General features: G+C 49.3%; 1 protein-coding gene across 3 annotated transcripts in view; it reads right to left on the bottom strand.

The window, feature by feature from the left end:
* The window catches only part of LOC142766888 (japanin-like-RS), a 29,018-nt gene extending 27,869 nt beyond the window's left edge, over nucleotides 1-1,149 (bottom strand). For 2 of the 3 annotated variants that reach the window (XM_075868093.1, XM_075868091.1), the window contains exon 1: nucleotides 1,005-1,149. The gene's annotated coding sequence lies outside the window, so the exon portion shown is untranslated. Of the gene's footprint in view, nucleotides 1-219; nucleotides 331-1,004 lie in introns of those variants that run through there. The other variant, XM_075868092.1, reaches the window with a different exon arrangement.
* Between the last annotated feature and the right edge of the window lie 18,984 nt (nucleotides 1,150-20,133).

The following is a 20,133-nucleotide window of genomic DNA, read 5'->3' as shown; positions in this document are numbered from 1 at the left end:
CACCTTTCTGCTCTCCTTGTCTAACTCTGTAATCATGAGTTGCAATTCGTAATCATGAGTTGCAATTTTACCTTTTAGTGTGGTAATTTTGAAAACTTGAATCACAGAGCACACATTACCTGCTTTTTTTCTAAATGCATAATAAATATCCTTTTTTCGCACTTTCGTTCCTAAGAAATCAAAAATTAACTTGAGGTGTTTTGTGTGAAGAGGACAAACCTGCAAAACAGGGAAGGCGTTCCGATGGTCAGAGTTCGCAAGTGCATAGGACTTTACACATCGAACTGCTCAGTTTTGCACATGAGCATTTGCGAAAGAAGCGCACTAAATGACGAACGATATAAACTAACATTTCATACCGCCCCCCCCCCCCCTCCCCATTTCTTTATGGAACTTGGGAACGAAATACGTCACCGGCTCTTGAAACATCATACTATGGCCAAAAAGGCATGACATTTAGCGCTGTTTTTGTTAGTTTGCTGCTATTGTGATTGTGTTTTGAAACGCCGACGTCACTTGCCTTATGTTTTGCTGTTTTTCACTCTTCCGTTTTCCGAGTAGCAAAAATGCTGGCACGTTGCGGTGTCTTTATTTTATGTAAAATAAATTGTGCTTTTCCGCTTCATCCAGTAGATATTTCTCATGTATGGTTCACATTGAGTCTTTTGTTTAGTATAAGCTGGCTAATGCACTAGATAATGATGACAATTTATATGCCAGTATACAGGTGCATGACGAAAACTCAGTGACAGTACGCAAGTAGCAGTAACCACTGCGACTTTTACTTTCTATAAGCAAGTAATAAGAAAAGTGCTGCGTAAACTAAGTAATGGTCTAAGAAAGGTACCAACAGTTTCTCTTACTATTTTCTCATAAATATTTGTCCATCGTAAACATTTTTTGTAACGGCGTACTTTCTCCATTACTTCGTATCTGATTTGCGAAGTATCACGAATGTTTAAAGGTGTTACAGCTGACAGTGCAAAGAATCGCTTAGTACTCACGCATAAAACGGGACTGGTACACGGACGCCGTCTCGTCGCAGGACAAAAAAAAATGTGGTTGAATCAACAAACCAAACAGCAGTGCGACCGCGCATTAAGCGATCGCACTAGCAGCATTGAATCGATATTTGTCCCGGAATTCTCCTCGAGCTTCGTAACGTCAAGGAAAGGTGACGGTGCTCTGCTATTGTTTACGTTAGCAGTACACCTGGAGGACACATTTATTGATGACTCATAGTACGAGTAAATATTTATATACGCACTCTGAGCGGAATGCATGTCGCACGCTGTTTTGTGAACTTAGCGGCGCATTTGTGGTGTGTAGATGCTTTTGGTGATTTGCAGTGAAGCTGAAGTTTCCAGCGTTTGGGAGATGTGTCTTCATCGCGGACACTATGATGACGATAATGTGGGGAGTTCTATGGTGCAAGCGCCATTTCATGGCCAAACAGCGCCAGGTCATAGGACAACAGATTAAAAAAAATAGCCATGATATGTGGCTGTATAAGGGCCTTAAAATTCCTCGCGTTAACGTGGGTAAAAAAAAAACATAGAAGTAGTAAAATGATGACAGGGGCGTGAAAAACGGGTAGTGCATGGGGAAATGTCGTGTTAAAACCATGGAGGAGATGTAGCCACCACAGCAGCGACCTCACTTAGGAGGTCGTGCTACGGAAGGCCTTGGTATATGACATGGTATATGACCTACGTCTCTTAAAAATTCTTACGGTGATTTATGTTTAAGAAGTGGTTCCTTACCGACAAACATTGCAGGGTGAAGTGGAAACTGTCGTCGGTATAATAATGAAAAGTGTTGTTTTCTTGGCGTATCTAGCTTTTTGCACTGAATTAAAATGTGCGGCACTGTTAGTGCTTCGCGACGTCTCTCACCCAATGGCTGATCGCCACCGGACAACAGGCATGAACGTGTAGTGAATGTGTGTCCTGTCATCAGTCTTGTAAGTGTTACTTCTGTGCATCGTGATTTTTATAATGGCGTCCAATGACCAAGTAGCTCCTTGATAACCTGCATATTATTATGTGCGTGTCTGTCCCACGTGCTCCGCCAATAGGCCCGGGGCTTTTGTTTTTGAAAAGGTTTCGCTGAGAGAAGGGCAGGAGTCGCTATTGATGTACTGGCTGGTTTCGTTGCCAGTTGCAGCTAAGTGGTCCGCCAAAACATTTCCTTGTATCTCGCGGTGCCCTTTCACCCAGCATACTGCGGCATGTGTATTGAGTGATGATGATGATGATGATGAACCTTCAGCTTTGCTGGCACTCGCCCACAAAGGGGGATCGGCCAAGAACCGGGCGGCAGGATCATCAATGTGCTAAGTCAGGCATTCAGGTAGCCTCGTAGCCGTAAATAATAACAATAGACTAACATGGTAATCTTTTTGTTGCCATTATGTACTCACACACAGCAGAGAGAACCTCCCTGTGGCTATAACCTAATGTAATCCCTCCGAAGTATAAAATTAGTTCCACGTTTATTTTTAAACCTAGCTTCTCAATTGGTTAGACCAGTTATCTTTTCCTTTTATAAGCATATCGTTGACAGGATAAAAAGAAATGATCTATTGATTCTGATTCCTTGCAAAAGAGACACAACGGAGATGCTGTTATAGTCCAGCTTTATGTACGTAGTGATTCAGAAGAGGAATTGAGTGTGTACACGGTGCAAGAGCGGCACACGCGCACCATCTTTCGGTCTGCGCGCCCGTAAGAGAGTGCGCCCACCTGTTGTAAATGTTGCAAATGCAAGGGAGTTTAATAGCGACGTCAGGTAGTAAGTAGGCAGGCAGCCGGTACGGACACAAATGCTCCAGCAGTCCATCGTCTACAGCTCGTGCACACGCTTCACACTCAGAAATGGTCCCACTGGTCATTGCCTTGCGAATTCCCCCCTACAGTACCGTGGTGATGAAGACGAGCCATCCTCGTGACTCAAGGTGAAGAGAGAACAGGAGGGTCGTAGCAGTACTTGAGGCGACTGACGTGGACCATCTCACTACCAAGGCGGTGCTTGTCCGTGGACGGCTTGAGCGGTTCAATCACATAGGTGACAGAAGAAGGGCGCTGTATGACGCGGTAAGGGTCAGTATATGCTTCGGTGCAAACTTGGGAGTGAGTCCAGCAGAGTGAAAAGGCAGTCGTAGCCACACGAGAGAACCGACGGGGAATATGTCCTGAACAAGATCACGGTCGTGGCGATTTATTTGGAGGGCTTGATTATCGGCTGTGAAGGACCGTGCAAGCTGACGACACTCTTTGGCATGTTCGTCCATTTCCGAAACTGGACTGAACTCGGAGGCATCAGGATTGTATGGCGGAATTGCGTCAAGGGTGCTGCATGGGTCTCGACCATATAAAAGAAAAAATAGAGAAAAGCCCGTTGTTGATTGAATCACCGTATTGTAGGCGTACGTCACGGAAGGCCGAACGACGTCCCAATTGGAGTGGTTGGAATCAATATACATAGCGAGCATGTCTCCCAGGGTTCTATTGAAACCTTCCGTTAGGCCGCGTTCACACTGAGCATTCCGGCCGCCGAAAGTGCTCCGAATCCGATTCGGCGGCGGCGAGATCCGCCGAAAGGGCCCTCTCCGCGCCGATCGCTCTCGGACCGACTTTTGCGGCGTCTGCCGCCGAATCAGTCACTGCGGACCAATAGGAGCGCTAGTCAACGAATTTTGAAAAATGGCGGCCAAGCCCTACTCACTTGTTTTGCTGCAGTGCACGTAAGTGAATGTTGAAACCCAACGGGAGTTTAACCTACTCTGTGCCTACTTCGCGTCCGTATTTCGTGGAACAGGTGACCGAGCTTGCTGTTGGCGTGACCGAGCTTGTTGCGGTCTTGCAGAGCAAAACGAACCCACCAACGCCACTGGCGTCGGTGGTTTTTCTGCTCTTCGTGCATTACAAGACAGCCACTTGCCAGTAAAGTAAGCAGTACTGTCTTTTCTTGCTTCTTGCGTACGAGAATCGTCGAAGTATACACCACCGGATAGCGTAGTGGCGTTTGCGAGCCGCGACAACAACCGGGTGACAGCGCGTCCATCCCGCGTTCGCCCCGTAGTAGATGGCATATTCGGCGGCGCGGGGCGCGTCCAGTACGAACGACGCTGCGTTTCGACGGCAGGGGAATTTCGGTCGCTGTAGAAAGCGGATGTTTCAGTGTGAACTAGGCTTAAGGCCGTTCGTCTGAGGGTGGTAGGCTGTTCATGTGCGGTGTACCGTACGGCATGAATGCAGGAGCTGCTGCAGAAGTTCGGACAAAAATACGTGACCTCTGTCACTCAGGAGCTCCCGTGGTGCACCATGACGAAGAACGAACCAGTGCAAGATGAAGGTTGCAACGTCACGAGCGCCAGCCGAAGGAAGCGCTGCCGTTTCGGCGTACCTTGTCAGATGGTCGGCAGCCACAATCACTCATCGATTACCACCAACAGAGCACGGTAGCGGGTCGTATAGGTAAATCCCAACATGGTCAAATGGGCGTGCAGGGCATGGTAAAGGCTGCAGTTGGCCGGGTGAATGAGGAAATGTCTTGCGCTGCTGACACAGGGAACATGACCGAATGTGTTTGCGTACAAACGTGTACATACCCCGCCAGTAGTAACAGTGGCGGATCCGCTCATACGTCTTTAGCGCAACGGTGTGTGTGTGTTGCGGTTCAGCATGAAAATATTCGCAGATATCAGGCCATATATGCCTGGGTATGACTAGCAGCAATTTACGACCCGCCACTTGATAGTTGCGACGGTATAGCAGGCCATCCCGTATGGCGAAATGCGTTGCTTGGCGGCGAAGAGCACACGGGTAACAGGAAGTTGATGTATTAGAGAGCATATTCAAGAACGAGACAATCCAAGGGTCCTTCCGCTGTTCAGATGGCATGTCTGTGATGCTTACGGCAGAGAGGGGAAGGTCAAGCCAAGGGCTGATATTTCCATACCATCAGATTTCACGGGTGATCGTGAAAGCGTATCTGCGTGAGAGTGCTTTCGCCCCGATCGGAAGACGACGCGTATGTCAAATTCCTGGAGGCGTAGTGCCCAACGTGACCAGAAGGATCTTTCAGTGAAGCCAACCAACAGAGTGCGTGATGGTCAGTTATCACATCAAAAGTTTGGCCGTACGAATAGGGGCGAAACTTGTTCAACGCCCACACAATCGCGAGGCCCTCTTTTTCCGTAACAGTATAGTTGGCTTCTGCTTTAGTAAGGGCGCGGCTGGCATAGGCGACCACATACTCCGTAAAACCTGGTTTGCGTTGCGCGAGTACTGCACCAAGGCCGACGCCACTTGCATCCGTGTGTACTTCGGTCGGCGCAGTAGGGTCGTAATGGCGCAGTACGGGTGGTGAGGCAAGGAGTTGGCACAGCGTTGCGAAGAGTTCGTCACATGCTGCTGTCCAATTAGAAAGATCTGCAGGGCCAGCAAGGAGTTTGGTGAGTGGAGCGATGATGGAGGCAAAGTTCCGGACAAACCGACGAAAATAGGGGCACAGGCCCACAAAGCTCCGTAGTTCTTTAACGGTAGTCGGCTTCGGGAATTCGGCAACAGCACGAAGCTTGTCAAGGTCGGGAAGGACGCCGGCTTTCGAGACGACATGACCAAGTATGGTGAGTTGTTTAGCCCCGAAATGGCATTTCTTCAGGTTAAGCTGAAGCCTGGCGCTTGTAAGGCATTGTAGAATCTTACGTAGACGAGTGAGATGTGAAGTGAAATCGCGTGAAAAGACCACAACGTCGTCAAGATAGCAAAAGCATATGTTCCATTTGAGACCACATAAAATGCTGTCCATCATTCGCTCAAATGTGGCGGGTGGATTGCAGAGTCCTAATGGCATTACGGTAAATTCATAGAGACCATCCGGTGTGACGAACGCCGTTTTCGGACGATCAGACTCGGCCATTGGGACCTGCCATTAACCTGAGCGAAGATCAAGGCGGGAAAAGTATTCTGCACCTTGGAGACAGTCGAGAGTGTCGTCTATGCGGGGAAGAGGGTAAACATCTTTCCTCGTAATGTTGTTTAGGCGCCTGTAGTCTACGCAGAACCGGATTGAACCATCCTTTTTTTTTTGACGAGTACAACTGGGGAAGACCAAGGACTACAAGAAGGCTTGATGACTCCACGCTGTAGCATGTCGTCTACTTGTTCTGGAATTACACGACGCTCCACCGGCGACACACGATAGGGGCGCTGACGCAAAGGAGTACTCTTCCCTGTGTCAATTGTGTGAACGACGGTGTTCGTTCTTGCTAGCACCGCTTGGGGGAAGTCAAATTAACGCCTGAATTCGTGCAACAGGGTAACAAGCTGCTCTCGTTGAGCCGGGGTGAGGTGGCTGTCAATAGAATGATGGAATGCATCGGAAGACACGCTGTCCGAGGCAAGGTAAGGAACCAACGCGTTCAGCTCCATATTCGGCTTGGTGTCGGAGAAATTGACAGGCACGATAGTACCTTCATCAATAGGCTGAATGTGCTGAGCGTCTCGTTGCTGCGCAAACTGAGGGGGCATGAGTTAGGATTGGAAATAAATATTCCGGTGGTGTCTTGACAAAGCGCAAGAACGGTGAATGGCAGTGATGTGTGGTGGCGCCTACCGAAGATGTCAGATGGCGTGAATAGGACGGTAGCGTCAGAAAGTGAAGCACAGTAGGCAGGTACAAACTGGGCGTTGAAAGGAGGAAGGTCAATGTCCGTCGCGACGACAAGGTTAGCCGCACAATATACGACCGCATCAACAGAAGGCGCATCACGAAACGGTAACAGCTCCACTTCGGCCCGAGCGCAATCCACGACGGCGTGATGACGTGGTAAGAAATCCCATCCTAGGATGACATCGTGGGAACATGAAGCCAACACGTGAAATTCAATGGCGTACAACACGTCTCGAATTACCACTTTTGCTGTACATGCCGCGACGGGCTCACTTTTTTGGGCGCTCGCAGTGCTAAGAGAAACCACGGGAGAAAGCATCGTCACTTTACGAAGAGAGCGGCAGAGTCTTTGAATTTTCACAGATATCGCGGCATCGTTATCGATGAGTGCACGTGTTTGTACACCTTCGACGATTACATCGATAAGATTGGCGGGAGACAGGCGAGGACTTAAGCGATTGGACGATGACGCAGCTTGTACCTTCGGAGCTGCCGCAGTTAGTTTTCCCTCTCAAGGGGGGTGGCTCGTCGACACATAGGCGATACGGAATGATGACTTGTTGAAGGGGAAGGCGAGCGGGAAGTAGACTGTCGAGAAGTGGAGGTTCGGGTGCCGGAAGCAGCTTGCGCGTCGCCTTCGTGAACTTCAGGTGGCATGTTAGGTGCGTGGTAAGGAGGCCGAAACGTGTAGTCAGGGTATCTTGGTGCGTTTACTGCGAAGCGCTGACGACATAGACGTGCAACGTGGCCTGTAATTCCGCAAAAGCAACATATGAGCCGGTTGTCAGCAGTGCCCAAGGATTTCCGGCGTGCTGCTGTGTAGCTGGAAACGGTGCAGTGGACGGTCGAACAGGTTGTGGCGTATACAATGGCAGAGGAGGCGGAGGCATTGCCGCGACGGCCGCATAAGTCAGTGGCACGGCAACAGGTGTTGGTGGAGAGGCAGACGTAGGTAATGGCAACGCCTCAGAGACCTGCTCCTGAATAGCCTGTCTGATTGCCGGCGTTAGGCAGTTTGTTGGTGCTTCGGTAGTCGGCAGATACGAGAGACACGAAAGTTGTCGTGCGACCTCTTCGCGTAGATATTTATTTATCTGCTCCAGCAGGGTGCTGTCACCACCGACGCCCAGGGCAGCGAGAGAGTCGTCTGCTGTTGCCGACCTCCAAACTGATGCACGCTATTTTCGAATCTCTTCCAAGCTCTGGCACAAGGTCACAAGTTCGGATACGGTACTTGGGCCCTTCGCCAGCAACATTTGAAAGGCATCATCGTCTATGCCTTTCAATATATGCCGGATCTTGTCTTGTTCAGTCATCTCAGGAATGAAGCGCCGGCATGAATCGATAACATCTTCAATATAGCTTCTGAAGCTTTCGCCCTGCCTTTGTGCTCGTCCGCGTAGGCGCTGTTGAGCACGCAGCTTGCGCACTGCGGGGCGATCAAACATAGCTGCGAGGGTGGTCTTGAAAGTGGCCCAAGTGGTAAATTCAGCAAAGTGATTTGTGAACCACAGGCTGGCGACACCTTTGAGATAAAATGGGGCATACTACAATTTCGAGGGGCCGTCCCACTTGTTGGCAGCGCTCACCTTTTCAAACAGATGCAACCAGTCTTCCACATCTTGGTCCTGGTATCGAACGCCTAGCCGGAGCACAACGTCCTCAAGATCTCGGGCCTGGGACTATAGGACTCTATTAGCCATAGTCTTCATATAGGGAATACCCGCGCCCTGCGTGGCCGGTGACTTCCCGCACGCCGGATGCGTGAATAAATGTTGTTTCTCTCTCTCTTGGTGCCGCCGAAGAAGGGGGGATCACGTTGGCGCAGGGTTGTAGGCACGATGACCAGTTGAGATTGGGCCGTGCTTTGCTGGTGGCACCTTGCTCGGTCGTCTGATCAGGCATTGCTGAAGCATTGGGCAGCTTTCGGCTTTGAAGTTCAAGCTTTGCGTACCCAGCACCTCCACCACTTTGCAGGGGAGTTTAATAGCGATGCCAGGTTGTAGGCACACAGCCGGTACGGACACAAATACTCGAGCAGTCCAGCGTCTACAGCTCGTCCACATGCTCGCGCTTCGCACTCGGAGATGGTACCACGCATTATTACTGCGATATTGCACGTTTGTTATGTGAAGCATTTATACAGGACGCGCGAGTTTGTGGAGCATGCAAGTTACTTTCACTGCATTTCCAAGCAGAGGAAATGATTTTGACTGTATTTCCAAGCAGATGCGTGGCTCCACTACTACACACTTGATTCCGTGAGGGTCTAACGAAAATTCTCGTTTTAATTGTCATCGGTAATACAGCCCAAAAGTATACTCCATCCCAACAGTATATAGGAAAACGTGGTCCACCGTTTCCGTTTTGTTACAGGTTAGACATGTAGTCAGATCCCAATGGCATATAGAACCCATGCTCACTTATTGGTATGTGGGGTTTAACATCCCAACACCATCATATGATTATGAGAGACACTGTAGTAAAGGGCTCCGGACATTTCGACCACATGGAATTATTTAACGTGCACCCAAATCTGACCACACGGGCCTACGACATTTCCGCCTCTATCGGAAATGCAGCCGCCGCAGCCGGGATTTGAACCCGCGACCTGCGGGTCAGCAGCCGAGTGCCTTACCCCCGTATTCTAGAACCTCCCTTTACTGAACGCTTCGCCTACACTTGAGAAAGCCGATGGGAGCGCCATCTCTTGGTACGGCAAGTCACTGCATATCAGCAATAGTTTGCTGCAATTCTTCAGCATCGCAGCGTCATTTTTAGCCGAGTGGTGGCGCAGTGCTCAATTCTGTCAAGTGAAGGGTGAAAGTCGAGTCGAGGAGCGTTTGTGAATACGGGGGCTAGTCACTTGAACACCGCGGCGGCACTAAAAAGTCACGCTCATTTAGGAAGGTTTTTACAGGAATTGTTCCAGCGCGTAATTTATAAAATAACTGATGAGGGATTACTTTTGATTTAATCATGATGCCCTGCACAGTATATGGCGTTCTCGAATTACTGGATTTCACTGTGACCCTGACAGGAGACCAGCAAGACGGCATTTTAATGAAAGTTTATCAAGGTTTCTAGGTGTAGTAAGAACAGATTAATGTGTTCCTCTAGTTTAGGAAGGGTAGAAGCCCTACTGATTATAAAGGAATTTAAAGGCGGTGATATGTTTTAGCAGTGCTTAACGGCCGTATTAATTGTTCTGTCGTGTTTGTTGTGTACTGTAATATACTAATCTTGCCCCCCCCCCCCCCGAGTGTGAAGTTCAACAACAAATAAAAAAAAGATGCGTGGCTCTGTGGTGGAACACTTTCTTGCCACGCAAACGACCCGCCTTTGATCTTCACTGAGACCTAGAATTTTTTATCATTTATCTTGTTTGCATCTTTCTCAATTTTTCAGTCTCTCACAAGATGATTATTTTTCTCTCACAACCAGCGATACCAACGACAACGCCGGAATTGCGCCAAAACGAGCTATTAAGTGGTATCATGTGAAAATGCCTGTATGCATGCAGATAAATAATTTTCCCATGCATATTTTGAAGCTAGTGTTTCTAGGTAACGTCTGTCTTATCAAAATAAGAAAGAAAGCGATGAATCTTTGCGGAAAGTCTCGACCTAAAAAAAACTCCCAAGCATTTCCCCGAGGGTGAACATGGTTAAGTGCGAATACACGGGGTGATGCTATGAGGGGTATTTCTTAATTCGCACTATTATATTTATTAATCACACTATGGTGCCTTTATGGTGTAATGGTTCCTGGGAATCGCAATTTGACCACACGGGGGAGTTTACGTTAACTCACTGGCGAATGCCAACGGATTTTAACTTTACTCCCCCTCACGACCCGCTCTCGACAGGAGTCTGAGAGAGAAGGCGGGCGCGCGAGAGAGAGGGGTGCGCGCGCAGCTGCAGCGAGCGAGGAGAGCGGAGGAGCGAGCGAAGGGGGAGGGGGTATAAGGCGCGTTACTGACACCGATATCAGCGTCGCGTCCGTGGCTTATTCGGTAGAGCGTCGCGCTGCGGCCCGCCAAGTCCTCTTTCTTTTAAAGATAGAGAAAAGACTGCGGACGCCGCCGACGGCGGTGGATGGTTTGGGGTCGCTTATAAAGTGTATTCACACTTAAAATCTAGCTCGAGAAACCGCGAATAAGGCAGCCAGCGGTGTTGGAAAGATTTTCGCAGTAAACCAACAAACCAGAATGGCTGCTGCAGATTATAGCGTCAAAAGTTGTTACGTGGCTAAAATCAGTAGTTTTTTTTCTTTCTTTTTTTACAGTCTTGAAGGTATAAAATATGTAAATGACCAAAAGCGTGCGCAGGGTTCCACTTCAGGGGGGGCGGGGGCAAAGGTTCGACGCAGCACCCCCTTCCTATTATGTCATTGTGTGGGGCCATCTTTGCGCCTCTCTGAGTCGCAGCGCCCCCTCCTTAATATGTCAATGTACAAGGCTGACCATGCACCACCCCTTTCTTAGATTACTAGGGGGGGTGCCCCCCTCGTGCCTCCCGTGAGTACGCCTACGTAAATGACCCCCTTGTTACTATGAGTTCAGATGATATCATATAGTTATTCAGAAAGAACAATATGGCAATAAGTAAAACTCTCTGCAGACGTTAAAGAATTATTCCTTGTCACATTTTAAGCGATCTTAATTGCGTGCAAGAGACTAACGAGGCTTATGGTGAACATAAGTTTGTTATTTACGTGCACATGCATATGCGAGCTGTTAGACAGCTCCTTTCATTCTATCCGAGAATCAAGTTCTCTGATTGAGAAGGAAAAGTGCTTATACAGAAGCTAAGAATCGGTATCGGTTCCTCCGTAGCACCAATCTTGGGTCGCCTATTTCTTGCCAGCATGAGCAAGAAACTGAAAATTGAGATAGTAAACATAAAACGAGATAAGCGCTGCTTCAGATACGTGAACTGTTGTTCTCTTTCTCTTTCCTTGGAACTAAGTCAGGTGCGTTCAGTCATGACGCGTGCTTGATCTTTTCTTGGAGTGCCTAAAAACGTCAACAATGTAACATGCCTGAAAACCGCAGTTTGAGATTGCTCAACATAAAAATGCTTTTTGGGAAGGATCACGTCTGCCGAGAGACGATAAGCTCCTACCGCCATTTTGATCGGATCACCCAAAGCTGTTCTGATCGGGAATCGCTGAACTGACCGTGATGAACGCACTCCGGCGCTCCTGTTCCCATAAGTGTCAAGCCAGTTTTTTTTTTTTATATAGCGAACCCAGAACAGTAGCGCAGGAAATGACGCAGAAGACGACGATGAGAGAGCAAGACGGTACATGGCGCTAAACTGACAACTCATTGTATTTTGCGTGTGGTTACACACATATATATATATATATTGATACGTGTATGGAACTGTCGCCCCGACACAGCTGAATTGGCACCCAAATGAAGAAGATGACAACGTGGTTGTAGTGGGTTGGAATCCACTTTAAGAAGGCGACAATTTGTATTCTTTGCCGAGCCTGGTGTCTTTTTCAATGAGCATTGGTCCCGTGTATATAAACCCCAAGTGCTATTTGTTCAAACACTTCTAGATGCTTTAAATGTTAATATTTTCGAGATCACACCATCTGTCAAACTAATCGGCCAAGTGCAAATAGAATTTGACGATATCTTCCCCATGAACGCTAAACACTTGCCCTCTAAATATTTGATTGGTTTATTAGAACAACACCTGTCTCAATTAGGTATTAATACAGTAATTGCAACGGATGCATTTATGAGTGGCGAGAAGGCAGGTGTGGGTATTTTTTCTCTCTCATTATTCTGGTCATTTTCATTACGCCTCCCAGATTATACACCAATATTTGAAGCGGAATTAACGGCCGTTATACTAGCTATTCGTAAACTTCCTGCGACTCATTCGACAGCTGTGATAGTGACTGATTCCGTGTGTTCATTCTTATCATCGTCGTCGACATCAGCAGTACTAGAGATGTAGTGCCATCATCACCATCATCATTTTTTCCATCACCGCGCCGCGTCTCTCGCGCAGCTGGCGCTAGCTCGAGCTGCGCGAGAATGAGAACGAGCTCACGCACCTGGCGCGTCGGACGTGGACAGCCACCGCGGCTCCGCTTCAGGCGTGGAATAAAGCGGCGAGATCAGTACGGCCCCGTCTGCCGCCTTCGACGCCGTCTCACGTCTCTCTTCTCTCGCCGCTACAGAGACTTTTAAATCATTAATCCCAGCAAACATTCGTCTAGTGCGAATGATATGGGTGCCAGGTCATCGTAGTATATTAATAAACGAGATGGCTGACAAACTTGCGCGAACATCTCTTGATCTTCTAATTGTGCCAATCATGCCTCCTACAGCTTATGTAACAGCAGCGAGGTTTAGAAAACTTTCCCTTCTTGAAGACTCATCAAAAACCATGATACCGAATCCAGATTTCTCGCACCTGTACTTCACATGGAATAATAAATGGTGTCCCACGCGTAAATTGGAAGCCTTGGTAACAAAATTACGTTGCCGTGTACCACCTCTTAATTTCTACTTAAACAGGTCTGGTCTGGTGCCATCCCCACTGTGCTCAAGCTGTAACGAACCTGAACATATCGACCATTTTCTTATCACATGTCACCGATTCAAAAATCAAAGAAAAAACTGCTTCGAAATTTTATTCAGAAAATTAGGAATATCACTTAATACTCCCAATATTTTGTCTTTTGGGGCCATTTCATTGGGACATAGCGACAGGAACATCTGCGGGGCTCTCTGCGAATTCATATATAACACAAGAAGATTACCTTGCTGAGTCAGCCATCAGCTCTCGAATTTTACTAGTCACACTACCACTTATTATTTAGCTGATACACTGCAATGATTCAACTTTCAGGAGAATTTCATATAACGATTCCACCACAGATATTCAACAAATTCTATTATTTCTCCCCCCCCTTTTTTTTCTTTTTTTTAACATTGCGCCAAATTAATTTCACAGTTAAAACACAGTAATCATATTCCCCTAATCTAGAAAATCTATAGGTATTTACTTGCATTAACCACCGGCTTCTTGGCTAATCCCCCTTAGTGGGTGAGAGCCACAAAAGAAAGGAACAAGCAAGCAAGCAAGCAAGCTTGACTGTGCGCTCTCTAAGCCGTTAGCAAGACCAGCTCTCGGTGAATAAATCTTCCCCGTAACATCTTTTGGTGGAAGGTGCTGGGTCTTCACACAACCCGGCTCTGGAACTCCGCAGTGGACGCCAGCTTTATCCAGCCGCGATGCCTGAAACTGGCACTCAGGCCTCGCCATCCGCACCGGCTCCATCACCTGTGATTCCCCCCCCCCCCCCATCTTCTCGACCCTGGCACGTTTTCCGGGACGGACAGCACGGACGTCGAAGAATGGCTCGCATTATTCGAGCACGTCAGCAAGCACTACATGTGGGACGAAACGCTTACGCTGGCAAATATTTTATTCTACCTACGGGCACGCGCCTGGTATGAGACGCATGAAGAAAGAATTAACCAGCCGGGACACATGCAAGCAAAAGCTTCACGATTTGTTCGGTCGGTCAGTTGCTCGTCAGATGGCAGCCAGGCAGGAACTCGCGTCGCGTGTTCAATCATCGACGGAGTCGTACGTCACGTACATCCAAGACGTACTGGCACTGTGCCGGAAGACTGACAAAAACATGTCCGAGGCGGACAAGATCAGCAACGTGTTGAAAGGCATTGCTGATGATGCTTTCAACATACTAATGTGCAAGAACTGCACTACTGTCGATTCCATCATATCTGAATGCTGGCGATTTGAGCAAGCTAAAAGCAGGCGAATCACCCACCACATCGCGAGACTACCAAACACTGTTGCGACTTCGTCTTGCGAGGATTCTGCAGCGCCCCGTTCACTTGCGCCTCCTGCCAATATCGCAAGGATTGTTCGCCAGGAGCTGGAAGCCATGGCACCCGCTTCCTATCAGCCCCCTGCGGAAGACAACTGGGCAACAGTCTCGCTTATTCAAGCCGTCGTACGTCAGGAGTTTGCTAACCTGGGCGTCCAGGTTCCCCAGCCCGCCAGACTTATGCCGCAGCCCATGAGCACTCCCGTCGACAACGCTGACCACCAGTCTGCTCCACTTGTCGCTGCGGCAGATTCGACTCCTCGGTTTCCACCACGCTACCGAAATCCATCTGAGTGGCGCACGCACGATGATCGAACCATCTGCTTTTCTTGCTCTCGAGTTGGGCACATCTCTCGCCATTGCCGCAACAGGTAGTATTTCCGGCCAAGCTTTCGTAATGTAGATCGCCGTCAGGACCGCAGACACTATTCGCAACCCGGTTTTCCGGATGACCATATTCTGGACCCTTCAGCTCGCCGTTCATTTCCACGCTCCGAACCGTCCTACGCTGACGTCGTCGCCCAGAGAAACTGGTCTAGCCGCTCGCCGTCACCTCAGGGTCGGCCGTCACGCTCCCCTCAACGCCGCCGCTCTCCGTCACCGGCTTATTCTGCCCATTCCCCGGGAAAGTGACGAGTGCAGCTCCTGGAGGTGGCGCTGCGTTGACGACTCGGAACGAAAACCCTCAACCGGCTACAAATTCAAGACGCAATTTACTTCGGGTGTTCGTTGATGGCCACGCTGTTACTGCTCTAATTGACACTGGTGCCCAAGTATCTGTTATGAGTTCTACACTTCGATCTCGCCTGAAAAAGGTTCTCACACCAGCTATGTTATCTACTGTTCAAGTTGCCAACGGAAGTCGAACATCGGTGCTTGGTATGTGCACTGCCCGCGTTGCGGTTGCTGGCCACCACACTTCCGTTCTCTTCGCAGTCCTCGATGCTTGCCCACACGACGTCATCCTTGGAATTGACTTCTTAACCGCCCACTCCGCCCTCATCGATTGTTTTACCGGTATTTTACGGCTCGAATTGCATTTGTGCCCTGATTTTACTCCTCCAAGTCGCACTCGGCTACGATCCGTGGAGTCTCTACGGCTACCGCCCCAGGCTGCTATGTACATTCCTCTGTCGCCCTTCCCACCCGTTCCTGATGGAGACTATCTGGTAGCTCCCCTCATTGATTTGACCCTTACGCACCACATCGCACTACCACATACTATAGTGGTTGTTGCTAACAACACCGTGCTACCTCCAGTTCTGAACTTCTCTACGTCGACCCAAGTGCTTCCCCAAGGCATCACTTTAGCCGATCTTTCCACCCTTGATGAATATTCGATTTGTTCTTTTACACCTGACACTAAGACCATGACGAAACCTGTCATCACGTCGCAAAATAAGGCGTTCCTCGACAAAATGATATCCAGCGACCTCTTACCTTACCAAGTTGCGGCGCTCCGGGGTGTTCTATTTTCTTACCTGGATATCTTTGACGTCGACGACCGTCCCCTGGGCCGCACAAGTGCCGTAACCCACCGCATCGACACCGGCGACGCCAGTCCACTCCACAAACGCCCTTATCCCGTGTCACATGCTGAGCGCCAAGTAATACAGACGGAGGTCGAGAAAATGCTGAGTAAAGACGTCATTGAGCCTTCATCGAGTCCTTGGGCCTCCCCTGTGGTCTTAGTTAAAAAGGACAACACCTGGCGTTTTTGCGTTGACTATCGCCACCTGAATCGAATCACCAAGAAGGACGTTTATCCTTTACCTCGAATCGATGATGCGCTCGACTGCCTCCACGGCGCCAACTATTTCTCGTTCCTTGACCTTCGATCCGGATACTGGCAAATTTCGGTCGACGACCGCGACCGCGAGAAGACAGCATTCATCACACCCGACGGCCTTTACCAATTCAAGGTCATGCCTTTTGGGTTGTGCAATGCCCCGGCTACTTTTGAACGTATGATGGACTCTCTTCTTCGCGGTTTCAAATGGTCGACCTGCCTCTGCTATCTGGATGACGTAATAGTTTTCTCGCCCTCCTTCGAAAGCCACCTGTCTCGTCTCTCGGCAATTCTTGACGTTTTTCGTTGCGCTGGTCTCCAACTGAATTCGTCGAAATGCTCATTTGGACGTCGGCAGATTAGACTACTCGGCCACCTTGTTGACGCCACTGGTGTTCAACCCGACCCTGACAAAGTCCGTGCAGTCCGAGAATTCCCGGTTCCGCGTTCCACACAAGAAGTTCGCAGTTTTATTGGGTTCTGCTCATACTTCCGCCGCTTTGTCTTCGATTTCGCGGATATTGCTAGGCCCCTCACAGATCTCTTCAAAAAGAATGTGGCCTTTTCTTGGGGAAGGGACCAAGAACATTCCTTCGCGTCACTAATTACCGCTCTCACATCACCACCTGTGTTGGCTCATTTTGATCCAGCGGCTCGAACAGAGCTTCGCACCGATGCAAGCGGCCATGGCATTGGTGCTATACTCGCTCTGATACAGAATGGCACCAACCGTGTGATAGCCTACGCTAGCCGCCTTTTGTCGCAAGCGGAACAAAATTATTCCATCACTGAGCGGGAATGCTTAGCCCTCGTTTGGGCTATTGCGAAATTCCGTCCGTACTTATACGGACGTCCATTCGCAGTCATCACGGACCATCATGCGCTTTGCTGGCTGTCGACGCTTAAGGACCCTACAGGAAGACTCGGCCGATGGGCACTTCGATTACAGGAGTACACGTTCTCGGTTGTTTACAAATCTGGAAAGCTGCACAGCGATGCTGACTGCTTATCCCGACACCCTGTTGATCCACCTAGCTCCACTGATTTGGAATCCGATGCCTGCGTTTTAGCCATCACTGACTTTCTGAACGTGGCTGACGAACAGCGCCGAGATCCATCGCTGCTCACCGTCATTGACCGCCTTCAATCGCGTTATGCTGACCCTTCTCTTAGCAGATACCTGCTTCAAGACAACGTTTTGAACCGCCGCAACTTACAGCCCGACGGCGCGGAACTTTTACTCGTCGTACATCATCACCTGCGAAAGGATGTTCTGCGACAATTCCACGATGCTCCAACTTCTGGACATCTAGGAGTCTCCAAAACTTACGACCGCATTCGATGATGAGTATTCTGGAAGGGTCTGTACCGCTATGTTCGCCGTTACGTCACATCTTGTGACCTCTGCCAGCGCCGAAAGAAGCCTACGACTCCCCCTGCCGGTCTACTTCAACCTATTGAAGTTCCAGTCGAGCCATTTTATCGAGTGGGGTTGGACTTGCTAAGCCCCTTTCCTACTTCTACAACTGGAAATAAATGGATTGCAGTGGCCACAGACTATGCCACTCGGTATGCAATCACTCGAGCGCTACCAACCAGCTGCGCAACCAACGTTGCCGACTTCCTGCTGTGCGACATTATTCTTCAGCATGGCGCTCCGACTCACCTGCTCACAGACCGTGGTCGCTACTTTCTATCTCGTGTGGTTGATGATCTACTCCGATCTTGTGCTACCCGTCACAACTTCACCACATCTTACCACCCTCAGACTAACGGCCTTACGGAGCGCCTAAACCGCACATTGACAGACATGCTTGCCATGTACGTATCTACCGATCACACTGATTGGGACATAGCTCTTCCGTTTGTAACCTTCGCCTATAACTCGTCGCGTCATGAAACAGCGGGCTACTCCCCTTTTTATCTACTCTTCGGACGTCATCCCTTACTGCCCTTCGACACACTGCTTTCATCAGACCACCCATCCTCCACCTTGTACGCTCAGGATGCAATCACCCGTGCCCTCACGGGACGTGCGGTAGCGCGTGCTCGGTTATCGTCGTCGCAGACAGCACAGAAGTCTCTTTATGACCGTCAACATAGAGATGCCGTTTTTTCTGCGGGTTCTTTTGTTCTCCTGTGGCTCCCATCTCGACGTGTTGGCCTCTGCGAGAAACTACTATCGCGATACGCTGGGCCCTACCGAGTCATTCGTCAGGTCACACCTGTGACCTACGAGATTGCCGCTACCACAAACTCATCAGCTGCTGCACCCAGAACGGAAGTAGTCCACGTTTCTCGTCTCAAGCCCTACAACGCCGACTCGCTCATTTAACAGGCACCGAGACGGTGCCTTACGGGCCGGGGTGATGATACGTGTATGGAACTGTCACCCCGACACAGCTGAATTGGCACCCAAATGAAGAAGACGACAACGTGGTTGTAGTGGGTTGGACTCTCGAGCCTCTCCCGTTGGCCTGCTTGACTGTGCGCTCTCTAAGCCGTTAGCAAGACCAGCTCTCGGTGAATAAATCTTCCCCGTAACAATATATATATATATATATATATATATATATATATATATATATATATATATATATATATATATATATATATATATATATATATATGTATATATATATGACACCACGCCAAAAAAAAGAGGGGGAGGGGGAGGAGTGCCAACGAGCTTATTAATCGGCCCATACAGCATGTCAGACAAGCGACTGACGCGACATAAATAACGTTTCCTTTTCCGACAAACGCTGAAGCGCAACTTACCGTGTCTCTGTTCGCTTTTTCGTCGGTTTCAATATGGTTTCAATATTGTTACAGCAGCAGCACCCAAGCAACTTCCGGTCACTTCAATCATCCCTCTTTAAACGCAGAAACTATGTCTATTAAGTTGAGCCAGAGTAAGGAAAGACTTTTTCCCCCCGCTTTCAGATTACAGGCAGGCGCATATTGCAAAGGACTAATTGTAATGTTGTGTGAAGCTTAGAAAAATATTTGTTGGAAATATTTGGCCAGACACAGGGTGAAAACTGTTCAATACGAGCGGGTTATTCACCAAAGCTATTGTTTGTGTTTCATGCAGGAATTGGATCGCGGGCTTACCTCTCATCGAGCCATGGGATGGAAAGATACTTACATTGGCTGCGTAAGGAAAGGGCAGTTGAAAGAAGTTTGCTCGTGTTCCCTCGTTGTCGTCGTTAGCGTCTCAGGGCGTCCCTGGGCTGGCGGATGCCCGTAATGGCAAGCCAGCCCCCGAAGAAGGCGCTAGCCTTCGACGTAGTCGTCCCCGAGGGGACTAGTCCCGAAGACGTCGTTGACGCGACGTCTTCAATAGTAGGAATCGAAGCAGTGTACTGCGTTCAGCACTTTGGAGGCCGGAACTACCAAGTTACCGTCAACAGTGTGGCCGCACTGGCCCAAATCGTAGACGCGTCGCACCTTATTATCCGAGGAGAGCGCGTCGCCATCGTACCCCTGGGACCCCAAGTGACCGTCCTGTTCTTGCCGTGCCGCGTACCCAGCGAAGTCCTCGCACAAGCACTCTCTCCCTACGGGAAGGAGCTGCACATCACCAGAGGACTCATGGGATCACGCCCAACCGTGACCACTGGGACACGATACGTCCGCATGGAAATGAAGGCTTCGTCACGGGTGCCCAACTACCTCAAGGTCGCGGGCCATCGTGTAACCTGTGACTATAAAGGCATCCAGCGAGTGTGCCGTCGATGTGGAGACAGTGGGCACTTCCGCATGAACTGCACAGC

This window comes from Rhipicephalus microplus, chromosome 7 (assembly GCF_043290135.1).
Source record: "Rhipicephalus microplus isolate Deutch F79 chromosome 7, USDA_Rmic, whole genome shotgun sequence".
Classification (NCBI taxonomy): Eukaryota; Metazoa; Arthropoda; class Arachnida; order Ixodida; family Ixodidae; genus Rhipicephalus; species Rhipicephalus microplus.
This window is presented reverse-complemented; position numbering and strand designations above follow the sequence as displayed.